Source organism: Microcaecilia unicolor, chromosome 8 (assembly GCF_901765095.1).
Source record: "Microcaecilia unicolor chromosome 8, aMicUni1.1, whole genome shotgun sequence".
Classification (NCBI taxonomy): domain Eukaryota; kingdom Metazoa; phylum Chordata; class Amphibia; order Gymnophiona; family Siphonopidae; genus Microcaecilia; species Microcaecilia unicolor.
The window spans coordinates 213,536,967-213,563,368 of NC_044038.1; the positions used below are offsets into that span (position 1 = coordinate 213,536,967).

Here is a 26,402-nt window from a genome sequence, read left to right on the forward strand (position 1 = left end):
GCGGGGGGGGGGGTCAAAGTTGTTGTTGTTGGTGGTGGTGGCAGCGCCGGGGGGGGGAGGGAGGGCGAAAATGTGCCCCCTCACCTCGGGCTCTGGACTCCTTCCCGCCAAAGTCTGGCTACACCCCTGGTTTCAACAAAGGCACCTTGCTGAGCATCCACTATGTACACAGAGAGCAAAGAAGGCTTCACCACTGCCAGTTAGTGAAGTATTAAGAAGGCTTCTAGAGTGGAAGGAGAAGTAAAAGATCCAACATGTAACACAGGGAAGGAGGAAGTTATCTTTGTAAGGCAGGACAGTGACCCAGCATTAGGCGGTTACAAGCACAAATGAGCAGTGGCCCAGCATGGCAGGAATAGGAGGTGGGGGGGGGGGAGGGTGATGGGAAGTATAGAAGACCTTGCAAGCACAGGCAAGTTAGGAAAGGGATAAGTAAGGGGGAGGCACTAAAGAATAGAGGACCTATAGGGAGGCAGGTAACAAGACAGGAAGTCTAGGAGGTGGGAAAGAGGTGACCTCTGGGAGCAAGAAAGGCGGCACCTGCAAGGTGCACTCGCCATTTTAGCTGGCTGCTCCCACGGCTCTCCCACCCCACATCAAGGAGGTAGGGTATCGCAACATTCCACAGGCGGTGGGTCCTAGCCTGAAAGAGTACACAGCACTATGTTTCAGACCAATCAAGGTCAAAAGTCATGTGGTTGCTGTCCCATGCTAGCAGTGGCACGGATGATGTCTAAGAACAAGAGCAGTTCTCCACTTATACAGAGGGGGGCCAGTGCCAGATTAGCAGATGATCAGCGGAATAGGGAGGCTGAAGGCTTCAAGAAAGAGAGTCAACAGGTATGAGAGGGAAGATGCTTTTACAGCAATCCCTTGAGCAAAGCTGTGATGTTAGCACCTGGGCATGTTGGCGGTATATGTTCCAGGCGGAGCAAAAAGCTACAGCGTGATTATGTGACTCAAAAAGGCTAGGCCACTTGCCTCAAATGCTCTAGGTAGAAATCGAGTCATATATGTGATTGTTTATTACTGTAAAATGTATACATGATTGGAAATTGCTTGCTATTGTGAATAATTCATACATATAAATTGTAGAATGCTGCGGCCACAATAAATTCTACTCTTTATCAGATAACTGGTCAAGTGTGAATATAAACTGTGTATGGTCTGGACTGAAAGGAGATTGCTGAAGTGCCATCTGCCCGATGGTAGCTCTACCGCAGCTTTGTAAAACGGACACCTAAGCAGATTTATTTATTTAGATTTTGCTCACACCTTTTTCAGTAGTAGCTCAAGGTGAGTTACATTCAGGTACTCTGGATATTTCTCTGTCCCAGGAGGGCTCACAATCTAAGTTTGTACCTGAGGCAATGGAGGGTTAAGTGACTTGCCCAAGATCACAAGGAGCAGCAGCGGGATTTGAACCGGCAACCTATCTCACTAAATCCCCAGTTCAAAAGCAAGGTTCACTTGTTTTTACCAATTAGCATATTTATATGAGAAGGAAGATCCTTCATAAAGCCAGCTGCTCCATTCTTTTCTTTTTAGATCCTTCTTTCACTTTTCTCACACTTTTCATGATGCTGAATGTCCTATACCCAAAGAACAAAAAACAAAAAGCGTCAGGAACCTTCAAAAAAAGGGAAACATCTTTATTCATATATTTTTTTGAAAACAATCCTCGAATGGACCCGACACGGTCCGTGTTTCAGCGCCCAGCGGCTGCGTCAGGGGTCCTCTAGTTGAATGAACGGTGAAGTAAGCAACTAGAGGAGTTCGCTCACGAGGGTATCACTCAGTTCAATCGTGTGAGAAGGGACAACACGGCGGTGCGAAACATCGCTTCAAGCATATGTATTGAATTCTACAATACAGTTATACGTTATCTGCTACGCTTTGTGACCCCTGACGCAGGAGCTGGGCGCCGAAACACGGACCGTGTCGGGTCCATTCAAGGATTGTTTTCAACAAAATATATGAATAAAGATGTTTCCCTTTTTTGAAGGCCCCTGGTACTTTTTGTTTTTTGTTCTTTGGACTTTGGTTTGTACTTTGTTTCTTCTCTTTGCTATACGAATGTCCTATACCTCCTCAACTTTCTTTTAGCTTTTTATGTAAAATGTATATCCTTCTATCACATTTCAAAATTCTAAAAAAACTTTCAGAAAAGGCAGTCACTCATTTAAGGCTGGCTACAAGAATGCATGCATCAATAGGATTTGTTGTAGGAGGTGGAATGCTGACCGTGATTAGAGACCCTGGAGGTGCGGCACGAAAGGCACAAACAGATTCTTCTTAACTGCTGTATCTCCTGAATTAGGATCCAATGCGGTTTACAAATTAAGAACAGCTACAATACATTAAAATAAGATTTAAGGACCAAATAGTATTTTTAAAAAAAAAATCAGAATCTACCAAACAAATACAGGGGTATATTTACTAAGGTGCATTAGCGTTTCTAATGCACCTTTAAATTTAAGGCGCGTTAAAACGCTAACATGCTTATACATTTCTATGGGCGCATTAGCGTTTAATGTGTGTAAACCATTTACATGCGTTCAAAATGTTAACGTGCCCATAGCACTTCTTAGTAAACATAGGCGACAGTTTTCAACTTTCTTCAGAAAACGTAATAATTTGTCTCAGTTTGAATACCAGTGGAAAAAGTTTTTAAAAAAAGGAATTATCAGAGATGAAAACATAGTGCTATCTTTAACCCCCCCCCCCCCACACACACACACACACTTTAAAAGGAAGATAACAAAGAATAAAAGAGCTATGCAATCAAGTAAAAAACTGAGTTAATGGTGCAACAATCAAATTTATCAACCATTCTGAGGCAACTCCACGAAGAACCTAAAACATCAGAAAAGCCGATTTATATAAAATTCTTTCTTGAACAGGAAGCCAGTGCAAATTAGCTATGTGAGAGGAAATAATATCAAACTTTCTAAGTCTGAATATTAATTTGGCCAAGGTGCTGTAGATTAACTGAAAGCTTCTTTAACAAGCTCCAAAGCTAACCCCAAATACAAGATGTTACAATAATCAAGGCTAGGTAGTATTAGTAATTGTACCAACAAAGCAAAAACCTGTGCACCAGTCGTAATTACCTCAGCTGTCTATTCAAAATGCATGAGTGCAAAATTAAATGTAACTTTCACTAATAAGAAAATGGTAACCAATTAGTGGCCTCTGAAGAGCAGGCAGCAAATGTAAAACCAGATGACAGCCAGTATACAGTAAATCAACAAGACAGCCTATGGCCCATGATACTGAAGCTTCCACCATCATCATCCTCAGAGAACCTAAGATATACCGAAAGGTCATCCCCTCCTACTCATGGTGACCACATTTCCTTTGCTAAATCCAAATACTGCAATTCAACACATAAAAACATGATACAAGACAGTGGTGTAATTCTTCTCTTCTATCAACAAAAACAGAACAGCTGACAAATAGCACTTAACAAGCAATAATGAGCACTAATTGGCACTGATTAGAATTTAGGCACACAACTCGCTAAGCGTATTCTATAACGATGTGCACCAAATTTCTAATGCATGGAGGCAAATGGAGGCATGGTTATAGGTGGGGAAATGGGAGTTCCAACATTTAGGCACCTAGGGCCAGATGCACTAAGGTCCTCGGAAGAGCCCTTCCCTTACTGATTCCATAGCGAATCGGTAGGGAACGGCCATGCATCAAGGAAATGGAATACAAATGAGCTGCTCGTTGTAGCTCACTTGCATTCTCTATTCCCTCAGAAGCCAGTCGGCCAGTCCATCGGTCGAGCATGCGCAGAGCAGCCAAGCGTTATGCTGCTCTGCGCATGCCAAATATGTCCAAAAAGAACGTCCCTGATTATGTCCGCCTTTTCCGCTTTGCCTGTGGCCATCCCAGCGCCTCCCTGTGCTGCCCTGGAAAGGAAGACGCCGCTCACCCCCTCCATGGTCTGCTACAGAAAGGCTCCGATGCGGCTCAGGTTCCTCCCTTTTGTGATCCTAGCAGGAGAACGCAGTTGAGGATGTCCATCATTCATGTCTTCGACACCCGTCCATCTTCTGCCCCTAGGTCTCTCTCAGCCAATCACAGCGCGTTTAGCTCAGCTAAACGCGCTGTGATTGGCTGAGAGACCTCCAGGTCTCTCTCAGCTGAACTAAACGGGATCACGCAGTGAAGGATGTCCAAAAAGGACGTCTTTTTGAAGTGGTTTTTTTATTATTATAATAAGTAAGGACATCCAAAAAGAACGTCTTTTTAGAGGGGTTTTTTTTTTTGAGTGAAGAACGTCCAAAAAGGACGTCCCTGACGACATTTTTTTTCTTCCGATTTTTTCCTTTGCCCCAAGGAGAGGTGTAGACCTCCCGTTAGGTTTTCCATGGTAAGGGGATCGGAAAACGGTAGTGTATCTCATTATAATAGCCTTGCAACGGTAGTGAAGCTCATTATAATAGCCTTTGGATCATTTGCATTCCGTTTTCGTTAGCTGCTACCGTGATAGGACAATGCCCTTTTGTGCATGTCCTGGTTTACTACTTGCACATTAAACTGGCTAGAACCAGTTTAAAACCCACGTTAATGGCTCGTTAAGTTTAGTGCATCTAGCCCCTAGTTAAAGAATATGACTCAGTGCATCTAAATCTATACGCTGAGATTTACACCAGGTTTTTGTTGGCGTAAATGGATGCACACAGATATTGACACTGACATATCAACTAGGCATATTCTATAAATCGGTGTCTAAATCTAGGTGCCGATTATAGAATATGCATAGTCGGCACCGATTTCTGCACCAGTTTTTTAGGTGCCATATAATCTATTCCATGGGGGTTTCTTTTATTAAGGTGTGCCAATGGATTTAGCGTGTGCTAATGATTAGCATGTGGTAAATGATAAGACGGCCATTATATTCCTATGGGCATCTTATTTAGGGGGAAAAGAGAAATGGAACTTGATATACTGCCTTTCTGAGTTTTTTTTGCAACTACATTCAAAGCTGTTTACATATATTCAGGTACTTATTTTGTACCAGGGGCGATGGAGAGTTAAGTGACTTGCCCAGAGTCACAAGGAGCTGCAGTGGGAATCAAACCCAATTCCCCAGAATCAGAGTCCACTGCACTAACCACTAGGCTACTCCTCCACTACCACCATTCCACGTAGAAGCCTGCCCTTGCAGATCAGCAATGCGGCCGCGCAGGCTTCTGTTTCTGTGAGTCTGACGTCCTGCACGTGCAGGACGTCAGACTCACAGAAACAGAAGCCTGCGCAGCTGCGTTGCTGATCTGCAAGGGCAGGCTTCTACATGGAATGTTGCTTGTGGAACAGCAACATTAACATTCCATGTAGAATCTCAAATAGTAGCACCAGAATCTCAATAGTAGCAACATTCCATGTAGAATCCCAAATGGGAAAGGGATATGGGACTTGATATGCTGCCTTTCTGAGGTTTTTGCAACTACATTCAAAGCGGTTTACATACATCCAGGTACTTATTTTGTACCAGGGGCAATGGAGGGTTAAGTGACTTGCCCAGAGTCCCAAGGAGCTGCAGTGGAAATCGAACTCAGTTCCCCGGGATCAAAGTCCACTGCACTAACCACCAGGCCACTCCTCTACTCCTACCAATTAAGTGCATGCTAGTTGTTAGTGAACACTAAATCGGTTAGTGCACCTTAGTAGAAGGACCCCATAAATTGTTAAATGCAAAAAAGTTATCCATCCAGTATATGGAGTAAGGTTTGGGGTGATCCAGAGGGGCACTGTCATTTAGGATGGAAGTTTATCAAATCTGTAATAGAAATTGTAAGCCACCTCAGGGATCACTGGCACTGTATCAAGTGCTGAAAATAAATAAATAAATAAATAAATAAACTTGGGCTACCGTTAATATGGGTTATTTTACTACAAGTCGTGTTACTTTAGCACAGGGTCCCGTTGTATACAATGAGGCCCTTTCCTAAAATAGTATGACTTGGATCCAAGATGGCGTCTTGAATCTGAAACGGAGCAGTAGCATTTTTCCTCTCTCCTTACCTTGGTAATGCCGAAGAGCAGAGGGAAGCAGGCAGCCGCGGGGACTCCAGGCAGGCTTCCTCCTGTGGCTGCTGGCTCAATTGTGCCATTTTTGCGAGGCTCCACAATGTTTCAACGATCGGAGGGCAGCACGCTGATGTTGGCGGGGGCGAGTGGAGACCCGGAGACCGCATCTGTGCTTGATTTGACCTTAAGCCCCGATCAGAGAGCTCCTCCCCCGCAGCCCCGGATCACAAGCTCCCCGGCGATGGCGGCTTCTTCTCTGGGCCTGGAAAGGGAACCAGAGAAAGTATGCCTGGATCCTTTAGTTCAAGCGCCGGCGAGCAATGGAGCTCGAAAGGAATCCAGCTCCACAGGTGTGGCGGCGGGAACAACCAACGCTGCGGGAGATTATTTGGCGACAAGACAGATCGCTTCAACTGACGAGGTACAGAAATCACCTATTTTTTCCTTCTTAGAGGATAAACCAACTGAAGTTACACTGGACAGTTTGTGGGCTTTAATTGTGAACCTGGGAAGGACTTTATGTCCTCAAATACAGACATTGAATATACGAATAACTAAACTAGAGGAGAAAATTGGTATAGCTGAAACGGAGCTGAAACAAACTGTTAATAAAATTGAAGTTCAAACAACAGACATTGTCCAAGTTCAAAATACCCAGTCTACAATAATAAAAGATACAGTTAATATGAGACGGAAGATTGAGAACTTGGAGAATGCTTTAAGAATTAATAATTTAAGATTCTTGAATTTCCCACGGTCTCCTTTAGTGACTCCTAGGGAAATGTTACAACGATATATAAAAGAGATATTAGGGGCTACGGATGAATCTATACCTCCATTCTCTCAGGTGTATTACCTACCATCTAAACCTACATCGGATATCGTACAAGAGGAATTACCCTTAGATGTATCAGCTATTTTGGAGTCTTCGGACACAGAAAGAACCTATCCATCCACATTATTAGCAACAGTGGCTTTGACTATAGACAAAGTTTGGATCATGAAAAAATTCTTTAAAAATAAAGACAAGGAATTTTTGGGACAAAAAATAAGTATTTTCCCAGATGTGACAAGAGAAACCCAAAAAAGGCGTCGGCAATTTCTATTGTTAAAAACAGGAGTAATTCAGATGGGAGCAACCTTTTTTCTTCGCTACCCATGCAAATGTGTAATAAAATATAAGACAGGAAAATATGTTTTTTTTGAACCTAGGCATTTAACAGAATTTCTTACAGCCAAAAAACCGGTGAGCTCTGTTTAAAGTATAACATTGTTAATTTCAGACTCTTTATTTTCCTTAACTTGTTTCTTTATTTAAGAATTTACTTCTTGTGTGTTAATCTTGGATCCAAAATGAGGACTTGAGTGTATCTATTTCTTTGTTTTTTCTATTATATAATATAATTTTTTTCCTTGAAGTTTAACAAAATAGAATACCTTTCTGTACAAGTGGTTACTTGATTGATAATTGAAATTTCAATAAAAAAAAAATTAAAAAAAAAAAAAAAATAGTATGACTTGTGGTAAAATAACCTGACTTAACAGTAGCCCACGTTGATAACTTCCTCACTAAGGACCAAATTCAGTAAACAGCACCCAAATATGGGCACTGAAAACTATCAGCATCCAGTGCTGGTCGGGCACCCCAGGATGAGTGCTCTTTACATAATAGCATTGAGCATTGAATTCCATGCCCAGCTTTGAGCAGGAGGATGTACAGCAACTGAAAGCAGGTGGAAATGCTGGTGGGCATCCATGGTATTCCGGAAAATTGCACAAAGTATTGTAGAATGCCCCTGACCCACCCATACCCCCTCCCGTGGGAACGCCCCCTTTGCAGTTTCATGCAGAAACACTTAGGTGCTATCTTATCACTGGGCGCAAAACTGTATTTCCATGCTGATCTGCTCTTTTGGCCCCTTGCATTCATGAGAAGGCATTTCCGTGCTGAAAGCTGAATACGTAATTAGCGCCTAACTTTAGGCACCATTTGCAGAATTTCCTAGTTAATGCGTAACACTGAAGTTTGCAGATGGAAACGTTCAACCTCTGTGCAACCTGGATTGGCCACTGCTGGAAGCAGGATACTGGGCTAGACGGACCATTGGACTGACCCAGGATGGCTGTTCTTTTTTCTAATCTCTGCAGTTTGGAAAGGGGAATGTTGAAGTAGAGTTGCAAGTGCAGTTTGGTTGCGAAAATGCATATATTTATGATTTTTGAATGGAACTACACATATACATTAACAACCGTGGATGTGGGCATTTATACCTACTCTAAGTGCTCGGGGTAAGACACTGGAGGACCCTGGAAGGTTGGGGGAGAGGCAAGGAGGGACTGGGCATGAGATTTTCTTTTGGTTTCCAACAAAAACACACACCCATTGCCTCTGCTCTTCCTGAAACCATCAGACACCCACATGGCAATTACTGCTCATTTGGCATGACTGGTTGGAGTTCATTCTTTCTCCTGAGGGCAGTAATGAAAGACTTTCATGTGGGTACATCCTGGAACTGATAGAAGAGACACAGAGAGAGGGCGGAAATGTAACAGCGTGCACAGCTCTTATCACACAAACGTATGCACAATGTTTTAGATAGAGAAACCACCTACAAAAAAATGAGCACAAGTCTCTGCAGGTACATTTTTCATAGGAAGCAAATGAAAACAAAAGTATCCATAGAGTTTTCGTTTCATTAATGCAGCAAACGCCTGGCTATTATGAGGGAAATTTTAAGACAGGTCACCTAGATTAATCGGGCAAAAAGGTGCCTATTTTTATAAAGGCATGTAGGGATCCATTTACTAACCAACATTGTTTGAAAACGACTCACAATAACTAAACAAAATGAGCTTCGAACTCCCTTTAAACCCAGTCTTTGCTTCTACAGGACTATGAAATCTTTCAAGCATGTTATCAGTCCATTAAGGGAAAATACCATTAGAAATGAAATCTCTTTAAATAGTTTGAGTATAATTAACCAACATCACAGTAACTGGCCTGAACCACAAAACATTTCTGGAAAAAAACATAACGTAAGGCATTTGTATTACAATGTGAACTTATTACAACTTATGCATCCAGCTTCTCCTACATAAGCACAGAACTATGGAACGCACTACCAACAGCCGTGAAAACAACGTATGACCACCTAAACTTCCGGAAATCACTAAAAACTAATCTGTTCAAAAAGGCCTACCCTACCGACCCAACTTAAATGCCTGAACCCTGCACCACAACGAAATCAAATCTCGTAATGGACACAAACCCACTCTTCCTCTCTACAATTCCATAACGCGTCTTTCACACTAGAACCTTACTCTTCCATAACACCACTTTGTATTTGTTCTTACCGTAATAGGCGAATGCCTTTACGGTAATACGTAAGACACATTGAGCCTGCAAATAGTGGGAAAATGTGGGATACAAATGTAACAAATAAATAAATAAATTAAAAGATGGGGGTCGCCCGATGCTTCCTATCAGCAGCTCTAAATGTAAGAGTCTGGCTGTATGTTATTTGGTATGTAGTGGATACCTGGCATAGTACGCACTGACTCTTAAGAGGTAATTACTTCTACAAGTTGTGCCTTCCACTCGAGTCCAGTGGCATAGCTACAGGTGGGCCTGGGTGGGCTGACTCAGGCCCACCCAAAATTGTGGCGGTTACTGTGACTGACTGGGATCACTAAACCTTGCCAACTTAAGATTTCCTCCTCCTTGGACAGCCAGCACTCTTCCAAAGAGCAGCTGGCAGGCAGCACTTGCCTCGAGTTGACGCTGACATTGACCTAGATGGTAGGGTTTGGAGATCCTTCCCATCTCAAGTATTTAATATTTTAGGTTGGCAGGCGGGTGGGTGGGAAAGGGTGGAGAGTGGAGCCGGGGAGGGGGGGGGGGGGGAGACAAATTCCATGCCCATCCACCTTGGGCTCAGGCCCACCCAAAATTAGCCAGATGGCTACACCCCTGCTGGAGTCGATGCAAAAAAAAAAGCGTAGAAGGCATCTTGAACCAGTTAAATTAGCTACAGCGCCTAATTCTATGGGTGCCCTATGCAAAAACGGGTTTTGTACATGCAGTAACCGTGTGCAAAGCCATGGTAATGATGCTTTTGGCTATTCAGAGCAGATACAGAGGAGTACACAGAAGTCAAAGACTGAGCACAACACTGGTGCTTTACTGTCAGGTCTGAGAAGGCGTAAAAGGTTAGTTCAGAACATCTGCAGTACTTTTTGATTGCTTGTTTCTTCCCTTTAGAATGAGCATAATGATTTTAGAGCACGTAGGTGTGCTGGTACAAAAAGCAAGTGCCGGACTGCGGGGAGGCATGGTTTTTGCACAAAACATTGTATTAGCAAATATTATATGGTGTCTGGAAAAAAAATGGGACCACAACATTTTTCCAAATAACCCAAAATTGTCCTACTGCAGCAGAAACTTCTGCCTGAAATTTGAGACATTTCCGAGTACTTTATTTTTCAAAAGATGGAGCTCCAGCGCATTGCGCTTTCAAAACAGTTGAGCTCTTAATTAATGAAACCCCAGAATTCATTGAGCCAACAGCTCAGTGGCATCGAAGAATTTGTGAATGTGTCAAGGTTGAAGGAGGACACTTTGAACACAAATTATGAATGAACTAAGATTAAAACCCATTATACTAATGCAATTTCAAAGGTCATAATAAATGTTTAAACAATTGTAAAAGTATTTTGAAACTATGTAAAGGGTCCCATTTTTATCGGACCCCGTGTAGGTCTTCACTAATTTTTAAGTCATAGCCATTTTGGATCTGAATGAGCTGAAGTGTGACAGTGGCCAAATATCTTCCCATGCTAGGCCTCAACACTGCTGATCAATGTGTGTCAATGACATCCACCCTGCCAGCCTGCCTTCAAACTTTTTATTGTGTGTATCCAGGGCCGCTGAGAGACTGAGCAGGGTCCAGGGCAGGGCTGCCGCTGCTGGCCCCCCCAAGGACCACCGCTGCCAGGCCCCCCCAGGACTGCCACTGCCAGGCCCTCCCACAGGATTGCAGTGTAACTGGACCACAAAAAATGGAGGGGCCGGAACTCCACGTATCTTGGCTGGCAGGGGTCCCCAAGCCCCTCCAGCAGAAGCCGTCCTCCAGCACTGTTCTCTGCTCCATTGCCTGCCCTGCGGCTGCTTTTCCCTTCACGTCGCGCACATGTGTGACGTGAGGGGAAAAGCAGCTTCAGGTCAGGCAATGCAGTGAAGAACAGCTTTGGACGAAGACTTCTGCTGACGGGCCCTGAAGCCCTGTGTGTGCTTCTCCTCAGCCTCTAAGGGGGGCCCGGTGCCAGAGTTTTCTCTCTCCTGCTCCTGTCGGGACGCAATCAACCGGGTTCTGTCAGGAACAGGAGAGACAGACCTGGTGTCAGGCCCCCGTTGGGGGCCGGGCCGGAGGGGGAGAATCTTCCCCCCCCCTCTCCTCAGTGGCCCTGTGTGTATCCTCAAGGAGGTAGGCATTTCCAAATGCACATAAAGCACTTCCTCCCATCCACTTCCCCCTTTCTGTCATGAGCTTGGGTATAAAGGCAGATAGTAGCAGAAATAAAGCCAGAATGATGATAAAGGCCTCCTCAGAGGTCTCCAGAGCCACCACTGGCCCTCGGGCCTTGCAATAAAGAACACTGGTGTAGTATCATAAGATTTTTATGCATAGAGCATTCCAGCACATGTACAGATGTGTGTGAATGCAACTCTGGGTGCCGATTTGTACACAAGACACACCTTCCACTAGTGAAGACCCATGTATATTATTTGGTTACTGCATTGAGAAGCAAAACTTTGACATTATTCTTTTAGGAACCCATGTATTAAGCTTTAGCGCACAGTTCTAACGCAAGGTTTCTGCATCAGCCCATCAGTGAGAAGGAAAAAAAAGGTTCAACTCTGCTTGGTTTTATCATTTGTAAACAGCCTTGGTACTGGCTGTGTTAGTGTGGTGCAGGGCTTTTTTTGAGGGGGTACTTGGGGGTACTGAGTACCGGCACCTTTTCCATTGTCTGCTAAAATTGGCCCATGGTCCCCAAGTTTTAATGAATGAGCTCAGGCTCTACACACCAATTCTGCCTTGTCATAGATTCTGTGACTGGTTGCAGGGGGCCTGGCTATTGTGGGGTGGGTCCCTTAGTGATCATCCCACCCCCTGAAGGGTGGCCTGGCATTTGAGTACTGGTACCTTTTTCGCTAGAAAATATGCACTGGTGTAACTAAATCTATTCCTTTTGGAGTCCACAGGGATGGGATGCACTGTTAGCAGACTTAATGTCAGGTTTCAGTGGTTCACACTGTGAATGCTCACCCCAGAAACAGAAAAGTATCTACAGTCCAACAAAAATATCTACATCCCTTCAGAGAGCCAACAAATTTAGATTTACAAATGCTCGTCACATGTAGCATTGAGAATACAAGATTTATCTGGAGGAAAATGGCCTCCCAAAGGTAAAACCAAAAGTTCCTTGCAAAGATGTACCCAGGACGTATAGGTTCAAGTCCAGCCATATGAGGCAAAATCAGATTTCATTTGACACCACTGCTGCTGATCTACAGCCTTCTCCTCTTTGAGCATTGAAGAGGTCTTCACAGGTCCTTACCCAGCTGGCTATCTTCTGATTAGGAAGCCTACGCTGCCTCTAGGAAGTAAGTTTATCCACTCCTAGCCTGAGATAATATTTAACCATCTCTCTGACCTCACGTGCAACTTTCTTCAAATCAATCACCTTACTTTCAAGTTCTTCCTACTTTCTTACTCATCTATATGTTACAACTTTACCTTACCCTTCACTACCAATTATAATGTTCTATTACGTATTGTGTTGTCATTGCAAGTAATATAACAAAAGAGAGGGAACGAAGTACAAACTAAAGTCCAAACAAAAAAAAGAGCACCACGGGCCTTTAAAAATGGAACACAGTTCTTTAATGAATGAGCCTTGACAAAAAGACCCGACACAGGCCGTGTTTCGGTGACTAGCACCTGCGTCAGGGGTCACAGTGATGACGTGGAAAACTTGGGGAATAACTCGAATATATTCCTCTACAATATATTATTCCTTACCCCACGTCTCATATAGTAAAAGCTACAAAGCACCAAGGCACTTGGATCCATTTGGATACAGAAAGTGAAAGTGCCTTGGTGCTTTGTAGCTTTTACTATATGAGACGTGGGGTAAGGAATAATATATTGTAGAGGAATATATTCGAGTTATTCCCCAAGTTTTCCACGTCATCACTGTGACCACTGACGCAGGTGCTAGTCACCGAAACACGGCCCGTGTTGGGTCTTTTTGTCAAGGCTCATTCATTAAAGAACTGTGTTCCATTTTTAAAGGCCCGTGGTGCTGTTTTTTTTTATTGCAAGTAATATACCATGACATATTCTATATTGTTACTTGAATATTTTTACTGCTATAATTGCCTATTGCTCATGTTTGTTCTAGTCTTACTGTACACCGCCTTGAGTGAATTCCTTCAAAAAGGCGGTAAATAAATCCTAATAATAAATAATAAGTGTCTGGCAATAGCTGGCATGAGAAAACAGCTGCAAACTGATTGATCAGGTATTCTGTACCTTGGAAGTACCATTGCGTTAAGGCCCCCTAAAAAGGCAATTTCCAGAGCAATTTCCATAGGTAAAAAGCATCTTTCTGAAAATGACCTACCCTGTATGCGAATACAGGCGTACACATAATGCAAAAACACATGAGTGGCCTAGTGGTTAGAGCACCAGTCTTGATATTCAGAGGTGGCCGGTTCAAATCCCACTTCTGCTCCTTGTGATCTTGGGCAAGTCACTTAACCCTCCATTGCCTCAGGTACAAACTGAGATTGTGAGCCCTCCTGGGACAGAGAAATAGCCAGTGTACCTGAATGTAACTCACCTTGAGCTACTACTGAAAAAGGTGTGAGCAAAATCCAAATAAACTTATTTGAGATTCTGTTGCTACTATCTGAGATTTTGCATGGAATGTTGCTTCTACTTGAGATTCTATATGGAATGTTGATATTATCTGAGATTCTACATGGAATGTTGCTATAGTGGAGGAGTGGCCTAGTGGTTAGAGCACCAGTCTTGCAATCAAGAGATGACCAGTTCAAATCCCACTGCTGCTTCTTGTGATCTTGGGCAAGTCACTTTTCCTAGGGATGTGTACTTTGCTGTGAATTACAGAAAGATGAGTATGGAACATATCAAACCCAGCATGCAATGCACTCATTTCTATCTGTGTGTTACATTTTATCATATTTCTCTACACATTGAGTGGTTACTGTGCTCTAAGGAGATGCAGGTCAATTTAACCCCTGAAGCAGCTGTTGGCAAAAACGTGTTGTGTTAGTTATTATATAATAAAGATTTCTTACTACAGAAACACGGGGCTCTGTTTTTGTTTTATTTTTTTGCAGTGAACTCCTAAACTTATGCAAATAATCTGGGTAACTTTATATATTGTAATGAGGTGGCTGTTCTTTTAGGTCTAAGCTGATTAAATTTTACAAAGGCTTATTCTGAGCATGAAACACTGTTTAGCCCAAGGAAATGCTCTTTATAATTACCCTCCTGACTGGAGTCCTTGTAACCCATTTGCAAACAGTTTTAGTAAACATTCCCATTCTGGTTCAAAATCCCATTGCTGCCCCTTACAGTACAATAATATACTTCCAGTCCACTACTTTCTAGACAAATGGTGCCGTGCAGTTTTCAAATAAGAAGACTTAGCTAAGATAATGTTCAAGCACCTTTCTGACCTAATTTGCAACTTTTTTTTAAAACTAGTCCCCTATTTTCTTACTCCTTTTACATTATTATATCTATCTTATGCTCCATCTTTGCTTACACCCTATGCTGTCTATTAAAATGTTTTATTGTATATTGTGTTAACATTGTAATGTAGCCTATTATGCCATACTTTGTAGTGTTTGAATATTTTTACTGCTGTAATTGTCTATTTTTTTTTTTTTGTTACATTTGTACCCTGCGCTTTCCCACTCATGGCAGGCTCAATGCGGCTTACATGGGGCAATGGAGGGTTAAGTGACTTGCCCAGAGTCACAAGGAGCTGCCTGTGCTGGGAATTGAACTCAGTTCCTCAGTTCCCCAGGACCAAAGTCCACCACCCTAACCACTAGGCCACTCCTCCCCTCCTTATGTTTGACTTATTCGTGCTGTACACCGCCTTGAGTGAATTCCTTCAAAAAGGCAGTAAATAAATCCTAAATAAACAAACAGTCATTCACTAGGAATAATACGGCATTCAACTTAAAATACAATAATATTCTTGTGGTCTTGGGCAAGTCACTTAACCCTCTATTGTCTCAGGTACAAATTTAGGATTGTGAGCTCTCTGGGGACAGGAAAATACCTTATGTACCTGAACCTAACTCATGTACAGTTACTACTGATAAGGTGAGAGATAAACGAATAAATAAAATGTCACCGGAAGAGCCACAAACCTAGGGCCCTGTTTACTAAGCAGCGGGGCTGGTGGTTGGGAGGCAGGGATAGTGCTGGCCAGACTTATACGGTCTGTGCCAGAGCCGGTGGTGGGAGGCGGGGCTGGTGGTTGGGAGGCGGGGCTAGTGCTGGGCAGACTTGTACGGTCTGTGCCCTGAAAATGACAGTTAGAAATCAAGATAAGATATACACAAAAAGTAGCACATATGAGTTTGTCTTGTTGGGCAGACTGGATGGACCGTGCAGGTCTTTTTCTGCCGTCATCTACTATGTTACTATGTTATAGGTGCGTTAACATTTTTAATGCGTGGTAACCATGTACGTGCCTACAATATCCCTATAGGCGCCTACATGGTTAGCACGCGCGCTAAGTGTAGATATGCTAAAAACACTAACGTACCTTAGTAAACAGGGCCCCTACTCTATAACAACTGAAAATTACAGATGGAGAAAAGACAAAAAAAAAACCAAAAATAAAACAAGAATCAGGCATCCAGAAATGCCATGAGAATTCTTAACTAACCCCACCCTATCTCCACTGGAGTATGGCATCCAGATAGACAGACAGACACACACACACACACAACCTACACTTAAAGAGTCCCTTTCGCAAAGAACACCACAAAGAACAAAATAATAAATAAAATGTGCCACCTCAGTTCCGCTTCTTCAGATGTCTTGAAAACAAGGACGTTTTCCCAATTAAGTCATCTCCGATGGCATCACCTTTGGGAACACTCGCAGCCCTCGCACAGTGAATTTCAATAACCAATTCTGTGCTCAGATGGTTAGGTATGTTAAATAAAGCAATCACTACTAATGTAATCACACGACATGCAGAATTCAGGCATTTGGAGGGGAAATGATGGCAAATGAGTCAAGTATACAGTGTGTCTTGCTTTTCAGTAATCAAATGGAAAATCATTTTGCCTTAATGGTTCTGCAACACCCCCATCCCTCAAACAAATAGTTGCCATTACTTCCCATGCCACAGTGTCTTACAATTGTTCACAAATGTGTCAGGTTACCAGTAATTTAAGTCCTGTCAGGAATAAAACTCACTGATGTCTTCCAGTCAGTGACTTCAGAAACACACCCACATGTCAATTACAGGAAGCTCCTGCAACCGTCTCTTTGTTCCAAGTATGTGCAAACAACAGCGGCAGAAGGGGGGGGGGGGGGGAGAGAAGCCTTTTCTCCAGCAGCAACTGGTTTTGAAGACTTATTTAAATGTTGTGAACTATCCAGCAACGATAGCTAACAGAAACCAGGAAAACAGTACGAGGGCATATTTCATTTCTTAGCAATTACGTGCAACAGAAAGCGGATAGGTATAAGTATATGGAAATGACCTGTTTTTAATGTTCAGAGATTGCAGATTCCTGTTTACTGCACTGAGGCTCCGATGCGCTGTTCTGAATAGCGTCGTAAAAATACCGCCGGAACAGCGCAGAAGACGCAAATATAGGTGCGCTCATAGCGTTGAGCATTAGAGACTTCGGAGGGAGGACTGTGCTGGCGAACGTGCAGAAGAGTTCCGCGGTAAGCTAAGCTCCTCTACGCATGCGCCTGGTAAAACCAGAATACGAAGCACACATTGGCACTTGTTTTCTGTGACATTAATATAAGCGTTTAATTTTTTTTTTTTTTAGCGCCGACACATATTTAGACGCAGGAAACGGATGCCAATGTGTGCTTTCACTTGGGTCTGCTGTTTCTCACGACCAGCACTTAAGGGCTTGCACGAGCTTCTTTCTGCTTCACAAAGCAATCAAAACCAACAGATTTTGCAGAAAAAAATCATGAAAAATCCTCTCTTCCAACACCCTAACACCTGCTCCGCCTTGCAGCAGTAAGGCAGTTTTGTTTCAGGCACTCTTTTCTGAGTATTGGGGAGGAATATTAAATTACCTCATTTACATGAGCTTGACTACATTTCTACTACTACTACTTATCATTTCTATAGCACTACACAGCGCTGTGCACTGGACATAAAGAGACAGTCCCTGTTTGACAGAGCTTACAATTTAATAAGGCCAGACAAACAGTCCAAATAAGAGATAAGGGAATTACTAAGGTGAAAATGATAAAACATGGGTACTGAACAAGTGAGTATGGGTTAGGAGTTAAAAGCAGCATCAAAATGGTGGGCTTTTAGCCTCGATTTGAAGACGGCTTGTCTGCTATCTGCACTAATGCCTGGTGTGCTCCTCGTTTCCCATGCTAGAGCCCTCAGAATTTTCTGCACAGGTAAATGCAGGCGCAAGTATGGTGCTAATAGACTAGCACTCACGTTCAGTGGTGTTTCTAGGGGGGGCTGACACCCGGGGCGGATCGACGATGCGCCCTGCTCCCCGGGTGCAGTGCCCCCCCAGGAACAGCGCAACGCCCCCCCCCCCCCCCGGTGAAAGAACCCCCGATCCCCCGGCGAAAGACCCCCCCCCCGGGTGCACGACGCTGGGGGGGGGGGGGGGGGTGCTGCGCGCCTGCCGGCTCTTCTTTTCATGCTCCCTCTGCCCCGGAACAGGAAGTAACCTGTTCTGGGGCACAGGGAGCATGAAAACGAAGAGCCAACAGGCGCGCGGCACCCCCCCTAGCGGCGTGCACCCGGGGCGCACCGCCCCCCCCCGGTACGCCACTGCTCACATTTACTTTTGAGGAACGGGGTCTGAGCTCTATGCAGCATTTAACCCGCTGTAAATAAACTAATACTCTACACAGACAGACAAACATTGAACATGCAAAAGGATGATGGTGAAGACAAGCTGTAGAACTCTGATGTTAAATAGCTTCTTGAATGACCTCAATGCTTGGATTGAGTTCTACTTGAACACTGCTTTTCAGGCTGTTTGAAAGATACATAACCAACCTATGATTATTGTCATGTTTTATTGTGTGCGTCAGGCTAAATTAACACGTTAAGAGTAATTCTATAAACTATGCGCTAAAATTTATGTGTGCATTATCCCCCCACCCCCCGGATTCTACATAGCGTGAGCGAAATTGTGTGCATAAATCCGGTCATATTCTGAATTTGCACAGGCAATTTAATTACTTAGCAAGCCAATCAGCACCGTTAATTGCCACTTAAGCAATTATTGACACTAACTGGTATTAATTAGAATTTACACGCACAACTTGTTAGGCGTATTCTGTAAAGTGCTGTGCATAAATTCTAAAAAATGGGCACGGCCATAGAACGGACTGACCATGTGTGTTCCGAAAATCTACGGGAATGCTAGGCGTATTCTATAAACTGGCTCGGCATATTCTATAAACTGTGCCTAAATCTAGGCGCAGTTTACAGAGTATGCCTAGCTGGAAATATTTTCAGCGCTGATTTTTCAGGCACCATATACAGAATCTAGTCCTATGTGCACAAATGTTTAGAATAGTGACATAAATGCACGCGTGTACATGCCAATATTTCACCTAAGAACTATTCTGTACATATGTGTCTATCTGGCGAGTATTTGCAAGGGAGTACACATCGATACAGCATGGGTGGGACAAAGGCAGAGCTCTAACCTACACATGTAACTTGCAAGATACTGTACGTTGTCGCCACATGAAGGTGCTCACACTTACACCAGGGTTAGGCCACTTATAGAAGTGCCCCCCCTCCCCCCAATGACGGCAACTCTATCAAAGTTTGCCCACGACAGGCACCAGTATGTTATTCTAAGGAATGGAGGAGTAGCCTAGTGGTTAGTGCAGCAGGCTTTGATCCTGGGGAACTGGGTTTGATTCCCACTGCAGCTCCTTGTGACTCTGGGCAAGTCACTTAACCCTCCATTGCCCCAGGTACAAATCCACATGGTAAACATTTCCACCTAAGCTATTCTATAAGCAGCTACTAGATTTAGGCACAGTATATAGAATACTCTTAGTTGAAATCCAAGCACCTAAAACTACACATCTCCTTGAAAATGTGGTGTAGATTGATGTACACAGGGCCATATTCTATAACAGACGTAAACTTGGGAATGCCCAAGGAACACCTATTTCCCCACCCATAGTCATGCCCCATTTGAACTGCGCGCATTATAATTTAGTTGCAGTTCATTACAGAATATGCTTAGCGAATTGTGTGTGTAAATTCTAATTATTTCCAATTAGTGCTCCTTATTGCTTGTTAATTGCTGTTATCAACACTGATTAACTTGTTAAGCCAATTATTATTATTATTATTACTACATTTGTACCCCGCGCTGTCCCACTCAAAGCAGGTTCAATGCGGCTTACATAGTAATAGGGATTACAGAATATTGATAAAGAAAGTAAAAAAGTTAAGTATAGCAGAATAACAAAAGAAATGGGTAGGTAGAGAAGGACAGGGGTGAAGGGAGTAGGAGAGGTATGAGCAAGGGTAGGTGAACAATGGAAGAGGGTTGAAGGAGGTGGGAGGGGGATGGGTTAATTAAGTTACGCATGTTATAGAATACACCTAGATTTCAGCATGGATCTATAGGCACGCTATGCAGAATCCGGCAGTGCTTTTTCTGGGCATGTCTAGATTTCAGACGCTATTTACAGAATTGGGCCCTATGTGTATATCCACCTATAAAATACCCACCATGTAAGATATGTATGTATTTACAGAATATCAGCCTATACATTCATGTGTGCATACATGCACAATTATCTAAACATGTATGCATGTAACTGGCACAAAATGTTAGCAACAACTTTATAAAATTACTTCTTATATCTATTTACCATATACGGTGCCCGGCACTTTCATAATGCATACAAGATATACTTAAGCATTATAGACTGATCATATTTACCAGTGGTTAAGCAAAGTGGATCAAAGAATTGTTCATTTTAATACAAAAATTACTCATGTGTGAAAACGAATTCATTCATTTTTTTTAAATGCATATACTGCCTTTGTTTTAGAAGAATGCCTAAAAATGTGTATAATGTATCAAAAAATCAGTTAAGCACAAACATAAACAATCAAAATATCACACAGTATTAACAAAAAAAAAAAGCAAAAGCAACCACTAACCCACCTTGGCACCGCAGCTCAGCTAGAAATTGCTCAGAAGCAGAATACAGATGATTAAATTGGAAGTATACACAGATGTCCCACTTATACATACAACCTTTTTCTAAAAGATAGGTCGCTTGACTCCTGTCATGCCTCAGTAGATAAGCTGTTCCATAGTAACGGGACGGCAACTGAATAAGCCCTTGAATTATTATAAGCTGTGCCGAATTCCCAAAAAAGCACGTCCTCCATACACTCCAGTCTGGTCACCAAAGAATGAGTTTCCTTGCCCTTCACTCCCACCAAGCAAAAGCAACGAGATTAAACGTAGTCGGATGTGGAGGAGTAGCCTCATGGTTATCGCAGTGGGCCGAGAACCATGGGCTCTGGGTTCAAATCCCACTGCAGCTCCTTGTGACCCTGAGCAAGTCACTTGGGGGTCCTTTTATTAAGGTGCACTGAAAAATGGCTTGCGGTAGTGTAGGCATGGGTTTTGGGCGCGTGCCAATCCATTTTTCAGCATACCTGTAAAAAAAAGTCCCCCCCCTTTTTTTTTTGCAGAAAATAGATGTGTGGCTAAATCAAAATTGCCACTCATCCATTTTGGGTCTGAGCCATTGACCTAGCGGTAAAGTCTCATGCAGTAACTGAGCGGTAATGACCTATGCGTGCCAAATGCCACTTGACGTGCGTAGCTGATGCGCGTCAGAAAATAAAAAATATTTTTTGGGGCGCCAAAAATGAAATTACTACAAGGGCCACACAGTAGCCATGCAGTAACTCCATTTTGGCGTGCGTAGACGCTTACGCAGCTTAGAAGGGCCCCTTGGTGGCCCTTTTACTAATCCATGGTAAACTTTGCAATTACCACAGCTTTTCACAGGATTTTACAGTATAGTAGCTGCAAATTTTACATGGCACCTTTTGGTAGCGTTCGCACAAATTTTTTTTATTGTAGGTCACATGTTAATATTCCCATGAGCGCAGAGCACCTGCTAACGGTTAACACAGAACCACTTACCACCTCCTAATTAGCGTGTGGTAAATGCATCACACTACCTGGATAACGCTTCCATATCAATTCCCTGCCTATGCCATGCCTCCTGACACAAAAATAACATTTATGTAACGTGAGGTTTACCACACACAGTAACATGCAAACTATGGAGGAGTGGCCTAGTGGTTAGAGCACCGGTCTTGCAACCCAGAGGTGGCCAGTTCAAATGCCACTGCTGCTCCTTGTGATCTTGGGCAAGTCACTTGACTGGATGGCACTAACTCAGCTGTGCCCCAAAGGGGTTTACCTTTCCTGAACTGTGAAAGGAGTCTGGGCAGGCCTCACATTTATGCACATATTATAAGTTATGCGCATACTACCAGAACTCCGGTGCATACATTTACACCAGCTTTACAACTAGTGTTAAGTGCTCGCATCAAATATGCAAATATTTTTGCTGTTGTCCTACTTCTATAAAAGAAAGTATGTGCCTACATTCCTATATAGTACAGGCTCCTACTAGGGGGATCACTTATAATGAATTTAACCCCCCACCACCACCAACACAAACTTTTCCAACCGTATTTAATTGCTTCCCAACCTGTTCTCTTCCTTAGAGTGCCAACAATTTTGGTCCCGATTCAAAACCAGATGTGGAACAGTGGTTCATAGAACCTCCTTTTGAGTCTTTTAGTCAATAAAAAAATTAAATAACAACGACAACTACAAGAAACATTTAAAAATTCTTTTAATAGCAAAAAGGGAATGAAATATAGGTTCCAATATATAAAAATAATATTACCTGCACACATACTTCTGAAAATCACTGTGTAAATAAAAATGTATACGAAGCAGATGGGATTCATAAGCTAAGTCCTCCCTTTGACTTCTTGAACCTCCATAAATAACTCATGAGTTGACTTATCACTCATCAGTCATCAATTTTACACCTCAGGTATGACAGTAATTATCCCAATCTAGCCCATTATAATCTAAACTAAGAAGCAAAGATATGGGATAACACATTTTCCCTTATGATGTGATGTGTTTATAACCCACCTGGCACCCAAAAGCACAGACAACGTTAAACGATGTATACCCCAGAGAAAAGGAACAGAGAGGTTATGATGGAGACCTTTAAACACTTGAAAGGAACTTCGGAATACACAAGCCTTTTCCAAATGAAGAGAAGCTCTAGGACATTACATAAAGCTACAGGGAGGTAGAGCCAACATCAACATCAGGAAATATTTTTTTCATGGAAAGGATAGTGGATACCTGGAATGCCCTCCCAAAAGAGCTGTTAGAAGCAAATACAATGTCGATATTTAAAAAGGAATGGAATCCTATATAGAAAGAGGATGTACACCAAGCACAGAGCAGTTCAGCTTAAAATATCTACGTACGGTAATGACTTTTGCACTTTTTAAGTAGAGAGGTGTGGTAGCCGTGTTGGTCCACTCTTAAAGGTTATCAACAGAAATCAAACAAAATCACTTTTTAAGAAATCATGGGGAAAGCAACTTGCACTGCACAGCAGGTACAAAACCCAACTATCTTCTTGACCAGACTCGATCGGCTCTGTTAGCCTTCCCTCTAGCGCCATTTACTATAGGATGCTATAATTCCTACTAGATTTTTCCACAAACCACTGGGATGGGATGACTTTTCCTCATCGGCACCCATTTTAACATGGGTGAAAAGCCAGCTGGATGCGTGAAGTTGGTCTTCAGCACCCCACAGTTGAAGAACAAAAGAACATAAGAATAGTCATACTGGGTCAGACCAGTGGTCCATGTAGCCCAGTATTCTGCTTCCAACAGTGGCCAATTCAAGTCACAAGTACCTAGTAGAAACCCAATTAGTAGCAACATTTTAAAAACTAGAAAATACATGGTTTTGAGCACAGTGTTATCCTCATATTATTTTTAGGAAAACATATAGCCGCTAATGCTAACTAGCAGGTCTCAGCAGCTTACAATAATTAAAATCAATATTAAAAAAGAAAGGAACTACAATTTTTGATAGGAAAGGTACACAACCTGCAGATAAGCAACCTAGAAGTAAACAAACTAAGAGAGGGAAGAGATGGGTAAGCGGAGGGTCAGGACTTTTAATAAGGACCTAAAAGCAACAGCAACAGAGTCAAATCCCACGGGAGCAATCTAGGTGATAACGAAGGCTTGAGGAAAAAAAAAAGGCCTTTAGCACAGCTCTGAATGCCTTAAAAGAAGGCTCTGCATCAATTACACGTCTAGGAAACATCATCTTCTGAAAAATTTGCAAGGGATACGATTTAGGACTGGAATTTTAGATTTCGTTGTTTGTCTCTCAAAACCTAAGTCCAAAGTGAGTTATAATTCAGGTACACTAGGTATTTCCCTGTCCTGGAGCTACCCATAGTGAAAAGGCAGAGGACAGGCGAATCGAGAGCAGGAACCAAATATTATCTGTACAACAGTGATATTCAGCCTCTATATAGGGGTAAATTCTATATAGTTTGCTAAAAGCTAAGTGCCAAAAAAACTGGGCAGAAACCTAGTATTATATTATTAGAGAATACTAGCATAATTCCACAGTTATGAGCAATTCCACAATTACATGTCATACTTTAGTCATAACCACTTATGCCACATCTACAGCTGGTGTAAACAGTGGCACCTAAATGCAACTATTTTATAAAGTTCAGGCAAAAAGAGTCAGAATGCCCCTGACATTCCCATTGCCCTGTCTGTCCCACATTATGATACAGATCTATAGAATATTCAGTGACGTGGAACAGGTAAACATAAATCACTTGTTTACTCTTTCCAAAATTACTAGGATATGGGGCACACAATGAAGCTACTAAGTAGTACATTTAAAACAAACCAGAGAAAATTCATTGCCAGATAATGTGGTAAAATCAGTCAGCTTAGCAGGGTTTAAAAAAAAGGTTTGGCTAACTTCCTAAAAATCCATAAGCATTATTAAGATGGACTTGGGGAAAATTCACTGCTTATTTCTAGAATAAACAGCATAAAATGTATTGTATTACCAGGTACTTGTAACCTGGATTGGCCACAGTTGGAAACAGGATGCTGGGCTTGATGGACCTTCAGTCTGTCCCAGTATGACAATGCTTATGCTATTATGTTCATATTAATACCCGCTTTGCATTCACACATGAAAGTTTGGCATGCTGTTCACAGAATAGGGACATACGTGTATTACACGCAGAACTGTAAATTAGCACCAGTTTGGGCTTGTTAACACCAACTACTGGTATTTATCACCAATTATTTTCCAATTTCATGCCAATTAGTTAATTACGTTACCTGCATCACTGATCCTATTCTATGGTTGCAGAGTGTAGGCATTTATGTTGGGTCAGTAGTTTATGCCTTTTTGAACAGGCTGGTTTTTAGTGATTTCCTGAAATTTAGATGGTCGTAGGTTGTTTTCACAGCTTTTGGCAGTGAGTTCCATAGTTGTGTGCTTATATAGGAGAAGCTGGATGTGTAGGTTGCTTTGTATTTGAGTCCTTTGCAGTTTAGTGGAGGTTTAGGTATGTTCGTGATGATCTGGTTGTGTTTCTGGTTGGTAGATCTATGAGGTCTGTCATGTAGCCTGGGACTTCGCCGTAGATAATTTTGTGGACCAGGGTACCTAAATGTCATTGCAAACAACTTTAAAGAAGGTGTGGCCAAAGAATGGGCATGGGTAGGTCACAGGCATTCCCAGAAAATAAGTGCAATGCTATAGAATTCCTTCACTTGCACGCCTAACTATCATGAGTCGGGCGCGAGCATTTACACCAGCCTTTGGTCGGCGTACATGGTCACGCTCAAAGTTAGGCACCAAAAGGCGTGAAATGCATGCTAAAGCTAGTATTGTATAACGGATGCTCTGTGCAAAGTGCACTTTAGAGAATACTAGTTTAATGCAGATCATCAATTGCCCACTTCACCCTTATCTGCTGTCATTCTGAATAATACATGCCTCCAGCTGTGAGCTTTGTGGCAGGTACATATTCCAGTAAAGCATCTTCTTAAGCACTAGCAACCGGTGCAAGAATCTAAGGCAGTGAGTTTTTTTATTTTTCCAGTTGCTGGTTTATAGCTATAAGCACTTGCTGCTGCTAAACCCACACCCCACATGCCCTAGGTTAGGAGCAAGGTTAATGGAGTGGAGGCGTGGCCTAGTGGTTAGAGTCTTGCAATCCAGAGGTGACCGGTTCAAATCCCATTGCTGCTCCTTGTGATCTTGGGCAAGTCACTTAACCCTCCACTGCCTCAGGTACAAACTTAGATTGTGAGCCCTCCTGGATCAGAGAAATATCCAGAGTACCTGAATGTAACTCACCTTGAGCTACTACTGAAAAAGGTGTGAGCAAAATCCAAATAAATTATTTGAGATTCTATAAGGAATGTTGATATTATCTGAGATTCTACATGGAATGTTGTTCCTATTTGAAATTCTGTTGCTACTATTTGAGATTCTACATGGAATGTTGCTATAGTGGAGGAGTGGCCTAGTGGTTAGAGCACCAGTGTTGCAATCTAGAGGTGGCTGGTTCAAATCCCACTGCTGCTCCTTGTGATCTTGGGCAAGTTACTTAACCCTCCATTGCCTCAGGTACTAACTTAGATTGTTAGCCCTCCTGGAACAGAGAAATATCCAGAGTACCTGAATATAACTCACCTTAAGCTACTACTGAAAAAGGTGTGAGCAAAATCTAAATAATAAATAAAATAAATAAATAATAAGTCATCCTGGTACCTAGCTTTGGACACCAGTTATTATCTAGCCATGTATGCTCATGGTCCCTGCAATGGTAGCCACCTCTCCCAAAGCAGATTTGTGTTTGAAGTAGAAAACCGTGGAGGCACCATGCCATTTCAAG

General features: G+C 42.6%; 1 protein-coding gene across 1 annotated transcript in view; it reads right to left on the reverse strand.

Annotated features, from left to right (window-relative positions):
• The window catches only part of TSHZ2 (teashirt zinc finger homeobox 2), a 331,593-nt gene that overhangs the window by 176,801 nt on the left and 128,390 nt on the right, over positions 1-26,402 (reverse strand). The window lies entirely within an intron of this gene.